We start from the raw sequence: 15042 nt of genomic DNA, 5'->3' as shown, positions 1-15042 counted from the left end.
AGGACCTTTGCAAGCAAAGAATCTAAGGGGCGGCTGACAGAAATACAGCCAGAACAAAATAAGAGGCTTCTTCCCTTCCAGCATCTTTCTCTCTCTTCTTCCCCTCCTGTCCTGTCCTGTCCTGTCCTGTCCTGTCCTGTCCTGTCCTGTCCTGTCCTGTCCTGTCCTGTCCTGTCCTGTCTCTATTGCAGTTGCTAACCTGGATATTACATATACTATCCATACTGAAGATCAATCCTTCAAAATAGATCTGGAAGGGACCTTGGAGGGTGTCAGATGTGCCTCCTTTCAATACTCAAGAAAGAAAAACCCTGACTCCATTTTCATAGAGAAAGGTACTTTTACTGAGTATGAACTGAATGCAACCAAAGAAAAGCAAGGTCTGAAGCAAAAGGCGCGAAAATCACATATAGAAAGCATCCCCAAAACCCTTCCCCCAATTGTCCAGCCAGAATTAGCCAATCCACATTCCCCCCAGGGGTCATGTGGGGTGCAGCGTCTGATGGTGCCATCCTCCTGCTATGCCACGACGGTTGATCTTGAGTAGTTATCAGCTTCAAAGAAAACACTGAAGAAAACTTTCTCTTCTCTTCTCCACCAGCTCACTTCCCCTCTCCCAGACATTCCAATAGCTCCCCCCTCCCCCCGTTACAATTTATTTATTTATTTATTTTATTAAATTTCTATACTGCCCTTCTCCCAAAGGACTCAGGGCAGTGAACAGCCACAAGATAAAACACATAAATACAAAAATTTAAAATAAATTAAAAATGAATTAAATAATTCGTTGGCAATAAACAATGGCAGCCGAGCAAGCAAGCAATGAAAAGCGGAGGCTGACAGAGGTCTTCTAGTCCAGCCCCCGCTCAAGCAGGAGACCCTATCCCATTTCAGACTGTCCAGTTTCTTCTTAAAAACTTCCAGGGATGAAGCACCCACAACTTCTGAAGGCAAAAGCTGTTCTACTGGTTAATTGTTCTCACTGTTAGGAAGTTTCTCTTTAATTCCAGGTTGCTTCTCTCCTTGATTAATTTCCATCCATTGTTTCTTGTCCTGCCTTCTGGCGCTTTGGAAAATAAGTTGACCTCTTCTTCTTTGTGGCAGCCCCTCAAATACTGGAATACTGTTATCCTGTCACCCTAGTTTGGCACAATAGCTAATTCATACTTTGAAACAATACTAGGACAAAAGGCACAGATGTTGGCGAGGGGCGTTGAAACAAAACTGCAATGTCACTAGAAGTTTCCCCTAATGGTTTCCACGGCCAGTAACTCCTGGGGCAGGGGTCAGCAACCTGCGGCTCTGAAGCCGCATGTGGCTCTTTCATCCCTCTGCTGTGGCTCCCTGTCACTCAAAATATGCATCACGACCGCCAATGTGCGATACCCGCCAGCATGCGATTTATTGAGCTTTTCAACCCCCAGTAGGCCAACCATGGATAAATCCAAGGAAAGAAAAGTTTCAGAAGAAAACAGAACATTTAATTCAACTACATATGCTAGTTTTGTGACCACTCAAGAAATAGTCAGGCACGGGAAGGGTTTTGTGGCTCCCGGTGTTTTCTTTTCTGTGGGAAATGGGTCCAAATGGCTCTTTGAGTGTTTAAGGTTGCAGACCCCTGTCGTGAGGCAACCTAGGAGAAATTCAATGATGGTTGCTCAGAACCCAAGTGTGTTGTCGTTCTTAATTAGCAGGAGAAGAGGGTCCTCCATCTCTATTTCAGAGTATTTCTCAGAAGCTGGCAGTGTTTTATAGTAGCTCCAACCGCCAACTGTGGATTTTTCTACCTTCTTGACTTAGCTTTGAATGCACTCAGGATGATGATCCACACACCCTGGAGAGAGAAAAAAAATTCAAACAAGACAACATCAAGCCATGAGAAACTTTGATTACCATCCAGAATTCAAAAATGCTTTTTCCCCCTTCTGCTCTACCTGGAAATTTGATTGCATGGAGGTTAGGAAGTGTGGGGAAACAAGTAAATGCACCACCAGTGAACATTTGTCAAATGTTTTGGTAACATCTCTTCCTGACACAGAGGGGTGGAATCCATTCAGAGGATTTATTCATGCTTTAGAGAGTCATCTTCTCAAGTACCCTTCCCCAATCTGGTCCCTCTCAAATAGCCTTGCTGAGAGTGATATTAACTGTACTCCAGAAAATAACAAGCTGGAGAAGTGTGCTTTTGAACTCATATGTCCTAGGCATATGAGATGAAATGTACTTTTCATGCAATGCCCTACAGAGATGTCCGGAGAGGAGCAGTCGAAACAGCTTATGTCCAGGATGTGAGGGCAGGGGTGAAATCTGGCAGGTTCTGACAGGTTCTGGAGAACCAGTAGTGGAAATTTTGAACAGTTTGGAGAATTGGCAAATACCACCTCTGGCTGGCCCCAGAGTGGGGTGGGAATGGAGATTTTGCAATATCCTCCCCCCAGGAGTGGGGAGGGAATGGGGATTTTGCAGTATTCTTCCCCTGCCACGCCCACCAAGCCACACCCACCAAACCAAACCACACCACACCCACCAAACTACACCCACAGAACTGGTAGTAAAAATTTTTGGAAGGCAGGCTGATTGCAGTTGTTCTTTTCTGCAGTCCTAAACTATCCGCTGGACTCTTTAGAGAGTTGGTTGCTCTTTGGTACAGCAACCAAACTCCTGTTTGGTTGCTGTACCAAACCAGACAGTTACTGAAGTACAAACGACAGATTCAGTAATTCCTCTGTAGAAGTGAATCAACAGCTGTTGGGCAGTCTGAACTTCCTGAGTTGATGCAAGAAGAGCATTCTTAGTTGTGCCTTTTGAATGATGGTTCTAATGTTAGGTGACCATTTCAAATCCTGGGAGATTATAGAACCCCCAAAACTTGAAGAATTCTACTGCTGATACTGTGGCAACCCACTTCATGCCAGGAAGAAAAGGGTTGCTTGTTTTATTATTTTTCCCCTGGTAGTGAGGCATCAGGGTGGAATCCTTCTATGTGACATCTGGGCTTTGGGCTCCAAGGAGACTTAAATTATATATAAAATACATACCAATGTTCTACCTGCAGCAAAATGTTGTGCTTTGAAACCAGTTTTATTTTGTTCTCGACTAAGTATGGGCAACTTGCATGTCTTGAAGTCTTTTTTTTTAAGGCCTATTGACGATTACTGAACTCTGACAGCACCGTTTACAGTACTACCTTGTTGAATGGGAAATGACAGGATAGGCTTATCAGCAGGGGGGAAAAAACTCCCTCTGTGTTGCTAAAGGCACAGTCACGACTTATAGCCTTATTACCAGGCACTTTGCATAGATTACTATATCCAGAAGATGCTGGGAATTATTTTTCAAATACAACTCTGTGTTTCTCAAGGCCAGAGAAACTGCTCTCCTGCTAAATATTTCTTCCCAGTATCTTCTGATCTGTTATTGCTCATTTCCGGAATGTATATTGAGATTTCAAAGCAGGATTTTGCACACACACACACATGTGCTTTCAAGCTAACTATTCCCTACTGTTGCAACAGTGCCCCTAGATCCTGGGCAGCACTGGGGAGACAGTCCTAAATACACCTATAAGGGAGAAATCTGTTTGAATCCCTCACCTGTTTTTGAGTAAATATTAAATTGCTCTGTGAAAGGTTGATTGCAAGATAGTTGCTGAGCTTTATTTAATTCTGTGTAAGATTGGGCACATGGCCTTGATTTCTTTACAAGCCCCAGAGGGGATAAACAAATACATTAATCTAAGCACAGAATGGGGCTCCACCTGTGTTTAAGTGGATGCTCTTGGAAATATCTGAATTTTATTTCAGAATAAACATATTTCTTAAGAGGGGACAAGATCCAGCCTTACAATCCAAAGACAATTTGGTTGCTGCTTTGAAACCGCCGGTCTGTTTGTATTCCTGGAGAAAGAGTAGCTGGTTCAGAGATGAAAAGTTTGAGCACTGCTACAGTTGAGTTGCCTATATTTTGATATTTGATGCTATGGCCATTGGGCTTCCTCTGGAATAAAAAATTACCATCTCCTTACCTTGAAACCGGCATGGCCTTTAGATAAACTTGTGATCCTCCATGGATTTCATTGACAGGTAATCCCTTCCAGCTATGCAAATATCAGATCATTTCCAACCCAGACTAGTACAATGCAACAAAAATAAAGAACCGGTTCTTAATCTTATTTTTTTTGCAAGGAGAAGGAAAAGATCTGTTCCTTTTAAAAAAAAAAATATGTAAGTTAGCGGTGCTGTTTTCCCAGGAACTGAAAAGGGACTCTGGAAAAGTTTTCAACAGGAAGGCCAAGGAGGGTGCATAGAAGAATCCTACACAGTTTGATCCTGCACCAACACCTTGGGGCTGTGGAAGTTTTCTTGCATCAGACTCTAATGATGCCCTCTAATTCCAACAGGTAGTAAGCACCTTGCAGCACTTATTGCTATGCCAAGAAGAAGGCTTGGTTTAAGTCTTGGAGTCTGTTTCCCATCTTCAGAAAATTCAGAGCAGGAAGGGATTCCCCCAAAACTGATCTCTTTTGCGCCAGATCCTGCTTGATCAGCCATTCCCAAGCCAATGTTTCCAGATGGGTTGGACCAGGAGGTGAAATCCAGCAGGTTCTGATGGTTCTGGAGAACCGGTAGTGGAAATTTTGAGTAGTTCGGAGAACCGGCAAATACCACCTCTGGCTGGCCCCAGAGTGTGGTGGGAATGGAGATTTTGCAATATCCTTCCCTCAGGAGTGGGGAGGGAATGGGGATTTTGCAGCATCCTTCCCCTGGAGTGGGGTGGGAATGGAGATTTTGCAGTATCCCTCCCCTGCCACATCCACCAAGCCACGCCCACAGAACCGGTAGTAAAAAAAAGTTGGATTTCACCACTGGATTGGACCATAACTCTGGTCAGTCCCAGGGTCTATGACAACTCACCACAGTCAACTCACCATGGCCAATTGGCCATGTCCAACTCGCCATGAAACAACTCGGTGGAGGACAAGAGTTACACTAATATCGAAGAAATAGAGGAATGGAATCATTGAAGAAAAGATGCCAAAGGAGGGACAACATGAAATGGGAATGACAAAAAAAAATAAAACAATTTTTAAACTATTTTAAATAGTTAAATTGAATTGTTGAATTGTCCTGCAGCGAGTTGGCCCTGGTAAGTTGGCCCATTCCATCAGTCCAACCTGGACAGTCCTGCAACTCAGAGCTGCTTCAAGAGTAGTCCAATCCATATGAAACACGTCTGCCTGGAGTAGGGTGATCCAGTCATCCATGAGTGGATGTCTGCTTTCGATCCCATCAGCCCCAGCAATGAGAAAAAGGAATTGTAAGACTATTGCTATTCAAAAGTTTCTTCTGGACATCCTAATGTGTTTCAAACCATCAAGATGTCACTTTTACTCTTTAAAAAGGCACCACGTGCAAACACACACACAAACATGTGTAAGGTGGAGATAAATAACAGATCTGCATTATAATGAATTACAGAATCAAGAACTGCTAAATACACTGCTCAAAAAAATAAAGGGAACACAAGCAGAAGACATCCGAGATCTGAATGAATGAAATAGCCTTATTAAATACTTTGTTCGCTACATACAGTAGTTTTGTGTTCCCTTTAGTTGTTTGAGCAGTGTATAAACTACTGTATGTAAAGAACAAAGTATTTAATAAGGCTATTTCATTCATTCAGATCTCAGATGTCTTCTGCTTGTGTTCCCTTTATTTTTTTGAGCAGTATATTATTCTACTTTTTAAAGATGCCTGTCCTGATTATCAGCAAGGTGTGTCAGTAGCCCTCTGAATGCTCTGAAACAACATGCAGCTTTTGTTATGTTTTAGATCTGAAGGACACAAGGCAAGCTCTTTTGCTGCCTGCCAGAGGCCATCAAATAAGGATTCTTCTGCACTGTAGACTCATATACATAAGAAAGGCAGTCCTACTGTAAAAGTCCAGTGTATTCCCCGGGCCCATCAATCTCCCTTATAGAGAAATAAAAAGGCCTGCTTGCTAGAAAAGAAGTTCCAGAGAACTCAGGGATACTTAAAACAATTAAACCTTTGGGATCAATTGACACTGATCATCCAATTGGATTTAAATCGGAACAGTTTTGTGGCGTCTCAGTAAATAAAACACGGTCCACCACCTCCCAGATTAGGCTCCTGCCCTAATAAAGTTCATTAACGTTTAAAGGGAGGCAAATTCAGGTTCTTTATCTGGATTGATGAAGCAGCTGTTCAGGTTTACACACGCGCACACAGACAGACAGACACACACCGTCCTCCAGCCTGCAGCTCTAATTGTCCATGATAGGCTTGAGTGAACCTACATTCAATAGGACCAGCCCAAGGGTGCCTATATTGTATTTTTCCAAGTCCCACTGAGTTCAAAGAGCATTTAGAAGTTAAATACAAAAGGCTTTTGAAACACCCTGGAATCAAAAGAGAAGTTGCAGTAAAACAAATCGGTGCAAATTTCCAGCTAAATTTGAACTGGCTCTAGCTTTTTTCTCCCGGTCTCCTCCCTTAACAGTTCACAGGTAGCCCTCAATGTATGAAATACGCCCCCCCACCAATTGAGCTCCAAATTTATGTTGCTAAGTGAGAAATGTATTAAGTGAGTTTTGCTCCATTGTATGACTTTTCTTGCCACGTTTCTTAAGTGAATCACAGAGGTTCTTAAATTAGCAACATGGTTGTTAAGTGAATCTGGCTTCCCCCTTGATTTTGCTTGTCAGAAGGTTGCAGAAGGTAGTCACATGACCCCGGGACACTGCCACTGTCATCAATGTGAGTCAGTTGTCAAGCATCCAACTATAAATCACGTGACCCTGGGGATGCTGCAATGGTCGTAAGTGTGAAAAATGGTCATAAGTCACTTTTTCCCATGCCGTTGTAACTTCAAATGGTCATTAAGAGAACCGTTGCAAGTCGAGGACTACCTGTAAAGAGTATGACTTCTTCCTTTTAACCTTAAGCGTTGGAATAACCCAGGGGTGAAATGCTCCTGGTTCAGACGGCTCAGGTGAGTAGGTAGCGATGGCGGTGGCCAGTTCGGAGAACTGGTAGCAAAAATCCCTGCCCCCGCCCCCCATGCCCAGCTGAGCCGCGTGATCATCAGAGCCTTTTTTCCCTTTTAAATGACTCTGACCAGCCAAGCTCTGACAATCCCAGCTGAGTTGCCTGCTGATCAGGCAACTCAGCTTGGATCCTCAGAGCCATTTAAAAGAAAAAAAGTTTTTTCTTTTAAATGGCTCTGACTATCCAAGCTCTGACGATCCCAGCTGAGTTGCTTGAGTTGAGCTGAGTTGTTTTAAAAAACCCTTTGATGATCAGGCAACTCAGCTGGGATCGTCAGAGCCTTTTGAAAGCATTTTTTTTACATCGTTTTACATGTAAAAAATGGTTTTAAAAGTAAAAAAAAAAAATGGGCCACGCCCACCCAGTCACATTACCTCCCCACCACCAAGCCACGCCCACAGAACCGGTAGTAACAAATTTTAGATTTCACCACTGGAATAACCTAATCTCCGGAAAAAATACAGTTCAGTTCTCCTCCCCCGCCCCCCAAACTCCCAACTTCTTCCCCAGAAACTCCAGCCCTGGTTCGATTCCTGGGAGAGGACGGAGGAAAGGACGAAATAGAGTGGTGGTGGTGGTGGAGTTTGCAGGGAGAGGCCTTGTAGAAGGCAGTTTGGGGAGTTTCTGTTTCCTTACTCTTCCCTTCCCGGCCCCGGCTCCCAAATATTCAGAATGTTTTGCTCCGGGGCGCGGATTAAACTTTGACAGGCTGGATAAGGGGTGATTTCGCCTCCTTTGATGGCGGGATTGCTATTGTCAACAGAAGGAAAATCTCGGGGCTGATCATGGTCATGCATCAGATGCACAGCCGCCACTTGTGCCAGGCAGGAAACCCCGTGATGGGAACTGCACCCCGAGAAGCTTCCATTCAGGAGAGACATTGTCTTTGAAAAAGAAAATCCCCCCCCCCAAAACCGCCCCCCCCGCTCTCTTTTCTAGAGGAGGAGCTGCCTCTTCAATCGCTGGCAGCAAAAGCAACTTTTAAAAAGTAAAAAACTAACAGGCCGCCACTTTCTCTGTAAATTTTCCACAACTTCTTTGTGAGTGATAGAATCTCTGAACCCACCGTCTAATTATTAGAAAGTTCATTATATGACACGCCCCTCCGCTCCCCAGTATTAGCAGGCTTTGGAGCCTAATTGAATTAGATAAGATCTGAATATTCTTGCTTTGTGGCCCGCTCCCGGCTCCGGTAAGTAGAAGTCACTTCCAGCAAAGTGGAATCCCTGGGGGATTTGAATTTCGCATTTGGGTGTTCTCCGGAGAACTTTGCAATCGATTTCGGATCGATTGCAAGGCGGAAGTTCGGTTATCTGCCTCTCGATCTTCTCCACCTCCTATGTCCAGATTATTCTGTTGAAGAATAAAAGTCAAGTCGATTGGCTTTCTAAGATGCTACTTCTCAGCTTTGAAAGCAGGCAGACTTTGCGCTTTAAAAGCTATCTCCTCTGTTTGAGGTCTCAATTGTGTTCAGGCTAATTGTATAGCATCAAGTCTTTTGATGTTGTCTGAGCCTTCCAAACAGACAAACGTTCCAGAGTGCACCCGTGAGAATTATGGCCAATAGCAATAGCACTTAGACTTATATACCACTTTCACAGTGCTTTACAGCTCTGAGTCAGCATATTGCCCCAACAATCTTGGGGTCCTCATTTTACCGACCTCAGAAGGATGGAGGGCTGAGTCAATCTTGAGCCTGGTGAGATTCGAACTGCCACATTGCAGTCAGCCGGCAGTCAGCAGAAGTAGCCTGCAGTACTTGCACTCTAACCACTGCGCCACCGAGCGGCTCTATCAATCACAGAGCTATGGCCAATCACAGCCTTCCAAAAGTTCGGCATGTAAATTAGAGTTAGAACTTTTGGAAGGCTGTGATTGGCCATAGCTCTCACCATGGAGGCATTCTGGAACGTTTGTTTGGAACGCTCAGACAACATCAAAAAGACTTGATGCTATACAATCAGTCTGGATACAATGGAGACCTCAGAAGTAGCTTTTACAGCGCTAAATCGAGTCTGCCTACTTTGAAAGCTGAGAAGCAACATCTCAGCAAGCCAATCGCCGTGATTTATTCTTCAGCAGCGAGGTACATTTAAGAAGAAGGGCAATCTGGTAGAAATTCAGTGTCAGGTTGCTGGTAACAGGGTTTGGAATCAAGGGGTTCGGAAAGAAAATCGGCCAATGAATGGAATGCATTGGAGATCTATCCTTAGGGCTACCGTACCTGAATTGCAAACATCTAGTTGACCACTAGACGGCAGCAAAGAGTTACGATTCTGTCTCTAATTGCAGGTTAGTGAACATCTGGATTTTCCCAGTCCAGGTAAGGTATCTATGAGACAGGACACAGTGAAGGCCAAATATAGAGAAGCCAGTTACCTTATATATTATTCGGAGAGATGAGTTCTAAATGTACATGTTTCGGAGCTGGATTCAGGCTTTGAATTGGCTCATTGAAATAAACCACGCCTATGATAGATATGACAACCTTACCTTCCAGAGCTGTGTTTCAGCAGGTTCTGACCAGTTCTGGAGAATCGGTAGCGGAAATTTTGAGTAGTTCGGAGAACCGGTAGTAAAAATTCTGACTGGCCCCACCCCCATCTATTCTCTGCCTCCCAAGTCCCAGCTGTTCAGGAGGAAATGGGGATTGTGAAGTATCCTTCTCCTGGAGTGGGGTGGGAATGGAGATTTTACAGTATCCTTCCCCTGCGATGCCCACCAAGCCACACTCACAGAACTGGTAGTAACAAATTTTGAAACCCACCACTGTATACCTTCCATTGGCTTCAATGTGTCACTTAAAACAAATATAGCTACACCCCATTCGGTATGAAGAGAGATGCTTAACCTTAATCTCCTACACCTTCAAATGATTCTCTGGAGGAGCAATTTAATCATTATAACCCTAACTTTTTCCTTGGTTTTCATTCAATTATTTTGTCCCTCTCCAAACCTGACGATTTTTGAATGCTGATCTTTGACTCAGAGACACCGCCCCATCCCCCTTTTTCTTCTCACTTTCACCAGGGATCTACCAGTACGTCTTGATGAATTCAAGGGAACTCCTGCCTGAACTTCCCACCCTCCTTTTGGCCTTAGGTTCAGTCTGATTTTTAAGAGGAAGGGGGAAAGAAATCAATTACTGCTTCTTCGCAAACTGCTTACAGTTTGATGACTTAAACCAGGGGTTGGCAACCTTAAATACTCAGAGAGCCATTTGGACCTGTTTCCCACAGAAAAGAAAACACCGGGAGCCACAAAATTCTTCCTTTGCCTGACTATTTCCTGAGTGGCCCAAAAACTAGCATATAGAGTTGAATTACAGATTCTGTTTTCTTCTGAAACTTCTTTTTTTGGATTTATCCATAGTTGGCCTACCGGGGGTCAAAAAGTTTAATAAATTGTGCATCACTGGATGTCGCACATTGGCAATTGTGACATTTTGAGCAATAGGGAACCACAGCAGACAGATGAAAGAGCCACATGCGGCTCCAGAGCCACAGGTTGCTGACCCCTGACTTAAACCATATCTCACCTTGCCTGCTATTAATTGCCCTTCATCTCTTTCTTAATTCTTCCACAGGAAAACATAGCAAGGTCTGGATTGAAGCCGGAAAGATAAAAGTGGCCCCTGGAATAAAGCAGATGCAGAGATTCCCCCTTGCCCAGTCTGATTGGACTACAATCACTATCATCCCCAGCCAGCATGGTTATTGGTTCTGTTCTCTAAATATGATGGGAGTTTTAATTAAAGATTGGGAGATGTTGGGGAGTAGGGGGAGTGTGTGATATGGGGCTGGCCCAATTTTTTCCCCCTCTATAATCCCAGACTTGTTTCAAAAAATTATGTTCTGTTGCAGCCTTCCCTAGTTTGACATACTGTCCAATGTATTGGGACTACAACTCCCATCACATATGTAGTGGCTGTTTATTTTTTATTTATTATTTTTGTAAAAGTGGCTCTGACCCATTTAAAGTTAATCATGATTAATAACGTAGTCCTATATATATATATCTTTCCAGAAGGAAACTCCATTAGTTCAATGAAATTTACTTGTAATTCAAAGTAGTTTCAGTTGGTCTGCCCCCATACATAGAGTCATGGCTTTTGGAGGAGGATTAACCCCAATATGTGACTGAGGCTGGGGCCATAAAAGTTTGGGTTTGATGCTCCCAACCTTCACATGCTGCTTCTTGCCCTTTCAGTGCCTTCCACAGGGCCCAACAAGTTTAGCTGTTAGTGAGCTAAGCAGTTAATTTCCAATTTAAACATGCCATCTAAACATGTTGGGCTACAGATCCCAGTTCTGTAGAGTCTAGCAAAGCTCTAGCTGGTTGGGAAATATGGCAATCTCATCTGGAGATCACTAGGTTGCAATGGTTTTAGTACCCCCCCCCCAATGAAATAGAATAAACTCCTTTCTTTTCCCGCTTTGGTTTAACCCTCGAGTTCCTTGCATACAATAGACTGTGTAATATCAATAACTTTGTGGAGTAAATATAATGTTCCAATACCGTAGCTTACAGAGTAGGATGCCAGAATTTGTTTAACCAGAAGTTCATTAGGTAATGGACAACTATGACTACTAAGCCATTAACTGCGCCTTTCAAACCAGAGTCACTGGTTCTTATAATGTGCTTACCAGAACTTAAACCATCTGATGGCTTAGTGGCACATGAATCCAACCAGAAGGTACATGAATCCGACTGAGACAGTCTTCCCCCGCCCCCACCCTAGAGTTTCAAAGGGGCTGTCCGGTCCCCATCCCCCCCTTGAGATCAAGAAGCCGCCATAACTCAAAGTCAACTGTTTTCATACCTGCTTAACCTGGAAACCGACTAGATTTCCAGGTCAAGGGCAATTGCGGCCCAGGATCTCTCCTCTCGCTAAATCCAATTCATGATCTGGATTTTTGATCCCTTTTGATCCCTTTTCTTCTCACCTGCCTTCTTCCTGAGCCCAGGGTAATTGCAGCCAGCAGGTAAATCCCAGCGATAACCCACCTGCCCAACCCTGCCCGCCTGCGGAGGTGGCACTTTTACTTGTAAGGAGAAAGTAAGAAGAACCCAATGGTTGAGATGAAAACTTTTTCAGATTCTGGAAGCAGGAGGGAGCCTACCCTTCTCTGGTGCAGCCCGGTTAATTCGAACCCAGTCAGGTTCGCTTCGCCCGCAGATTCAAAGCGCCATTGGTTCCATAATGGGGACCAGTTATTAGTTATTTGCAGAGACCTGGTTATTCCACACACACACACCAGTCCTTCCTTTCCCCGCAGGGACAAGAAACGTCAACTCGAAGGTTCCTGCGCTTCTGCTCACCTGTGCCGCTTTTCGAAACTTGCTGACTTTCAAGAGGAGGAGGAGGGGAAGGCAAGTCGGGTCTGCATTCCCAGGAGGCTGTTGCAAGCCTATCTTCTTCAAAGCGGACAGCCCTATTGCGATCCTGTAGTTTGGGAGAGGAAGCCAAACCCCATTCGGGCAAAACCCAAATCATCGGGCCGATTAAACTCTTCCCAATTTCGGTCAGAATATCTGGCCACTGATAATTCGCAGTGGGAGTCACTGCGTAGTAGAGCCTAGGCTCAAACAATGTGCTTCTTTGAGCGGCCCAGGATCTCTCCTCTCGCTAAATCCAGTTCATGATCTGGGTTTTTTGATCCCTTTTCTTCTCGCCTGCCTTCTTCCTGAGCTAAACCCGCCCTAGAGAAATATACTCAGGATCAAAGAGAGACCGGCTCGGTCTGGCATGCAAAGTCTGGAATCCAGCCTTACCGTTGCACCCTGTGGTCAAATGCAGGCGAAATGAATGCCAGGCAAAACTGCCAGCGGTTCTCGGGCACTTTTCAGCCCTCTGCCGGGAAATTGAGCACGCAGTTAGGGGTTGGATCGCAGTTAGGGATCGCATAAACAGAAAGGTACATTTGCCCTGGCAGATGCAGCTTGCTTGCTTCCTTCCTTCCTTCCTTCCTTCCTTCCTTCCTTCCTTCCTTCCTTCCTTCCTTCCTCCCTCCCTCCCTCCCTCCCTCCCTCTTTCTCTTTCTTTCTTTCTTTCTTTCTTTCTTTCTTTCTTTCTTTCCCCCTTTCTCTCTTTCTCTCTCTCTCTGTCTGTCTCTCCCTCTCCCTTTCTTCCTTTCTCCCTTTCCCTGAAGTTTTGCGCTCCCTCCTCCTCCCCGTTTGCATATTCTCGGAGAAACGCAAAGAAGAAACAACGGAAGGAATCTCTCTCTTCTCAAAGGATGGCGCCCAGACTGGCTGAGCGAAGCACATCTGAGCCGGTAACCAAGCGAGGGAGCCAAATGATTCCTGGCGTTCAGAAATGCTTTATGCACAATCCCAGCCAAACTTGTCCAAGCCTAGTTCCTCTCTTTCTTAAAGGGCCCACGTCACCCAATTTAAAAATGGGGTGGCATTCGCGTCCTTGGGAACCAAATACCCAGAATAAGATAGCCCGCTTAAAAAAAAAAAAGTTAGCCTCTCCTCTCCCTGACCCAATCTGTTGAAAAGTCACCCAAATGGCAGCCGATAGTGATACAGCGGACACAAGTAATTGATAAGAGTGCTGTAATGTCACCTAGTCGTGGCTGCGGTGGTACCAAGCCTCTCTCTCTTCATTAAGTGCTAAATCCCTACAGCAATTGTGGGATGAACTCTAAAGCGCTTGGTCGCGAGTCTCGAAATGGCTTAAGTGAGTCATCTCTCAACCTGTTGGATTACAATTCCTATCTCCGTCTACCATAGCCAAGAGCAGTTGTAATCTCACACATTCGAATGGCACCAGCGCAGAAGTAAAGGAAGGAAGATCGAAGCCCCCCCCGCTTCCTTCTTCCTGTTGCTTTTTAAACTCTCAACTGCACGTCCCCCTCCCCGTTCCAGCCTTTCCCAGTGGAAAACTCAACCAAGCCCACCACCGCACCCTGCGAAGTGACCCACGAGTCAAGCGAAGCTGAAACTCTAGAATTTAACCCTGCGGCCCATTCCAATTCTGCTTCGCTCGTGAGATCCAGACTGAGCGGGATTGCAACTCTTGCTGCAGAAAAGTCCCGATTCACAACTTCCAGCCAAGTTCTCCTCCGGGTCTTAGTTTCTGTATATAAAAAAAGGTCTTATTGCTTCCGAGCTGCGCTGAAAATGACACCCCCCCTTGATTTGAACGCAAAGCCCTCTTGCAGCTCCGTCCGTCAAGCGGTTCAATCGGCCACTTCATTTGCCCAGCGTCCCCGTGGAAGTCAGTGGAGGTCCGCGGCGACTCGAAAGGCCGGGGACTCACCTGGCTGAGTTCCGGACAAAGACCAGGCGAGGCCCCGTTCCAACCACCGCTTACTCTAGCCGGGAGAGACCCCGCGCTCTGAGATTAGCCAGTCCTCTTGCCCGCAGGTCTGTGTTGCCGCCAAAGCCGAGGAAGGAGGTGGCTGGCCGGTAAATCAAAGGGACTTGGAGGCGCCGCGGCTTTCTGGGACGCTTTCCGTGGCAGAGCGCCTCAGTTCGCCAGAAGCTCCGGCTCGGGGCTGTTTTGCGAGCGGCAGAAGAGCGAAGGCCAGTTTATGTAGCTTCCTCCTTGCTCGGTCGTCACTTCTCTCCCTCGCTCATTCATTCTGTAACCCCCACCCACCTCCCCAAAAATCGCTTGGCGATGCACAGGAGCGCCAGGCCCACTCAGGCAGCGCCCGGCCCTGTGCGCTCCTTTGGCTTCCCTGGAGACGCGCGCCTTGCGCTTCCCGGGTCTCCGTCCCTCTACCCTACCACAAAGCTTGACCATAGAAGAAGAGGAGCGAGGACGAGGAATCATCCTGGCAGCTGCTCTGGCTCGCTTGTCCTCTGATCCCCGCTAAGGAAAGCTGGGCCGCATCCCAAGAGAACCGGGCCCTGGGAGGAGACAGGCGAGACGCACAACTCCGGAGCTGCTCGTGGCGGTGTAAATCCATCATCCGCGGAGACAGTTTGTGAGGGCCGAGTGCATTCCTGAGTCAAT

The 15042-nt window shown here is 45.7% G+C and overlaps 1 long non-coding RNA gene across 1 annotated transcript; it reads left to right on the top strand.

Moving 5' to 3' along the window:
- Positions 1–9277: 9277 nt before the first annotated feature.
- On the top strand, positions 9278–10729 carry LOC117672477 (uncharacterized). The gene is made up of 2 exons (XR_004593256.2): positions 9278–9362; positions 10657–10729. It is a non-coding gene; the product is annotated as an uncharacterized LOC117672477 (long non-coding RNA).
- The last annotated feature ends 4313 nt before the right edge of the window (positions 10730–15042 follow it).

The sequence above is a fragment of the Pantherophis guttatus genome, chromosome 3 (assembly GCF_059756535.1).
Source record: "Pantherophis guttatus breed Tessera chromosome 3, ASM5975653v1, whole genome shotgun sequence".
NCBI lineage: Eukaryota > Metazoa > Chordata > Lepidosauria > Squamata > Colubridae > Pantherophis > Pantherophis guttatus.
The sequence above is the reverse complement of the archived record's forward strand: the minus strand, read 5'-3'. Positions and strand labels throughout refer to the sequence as shown.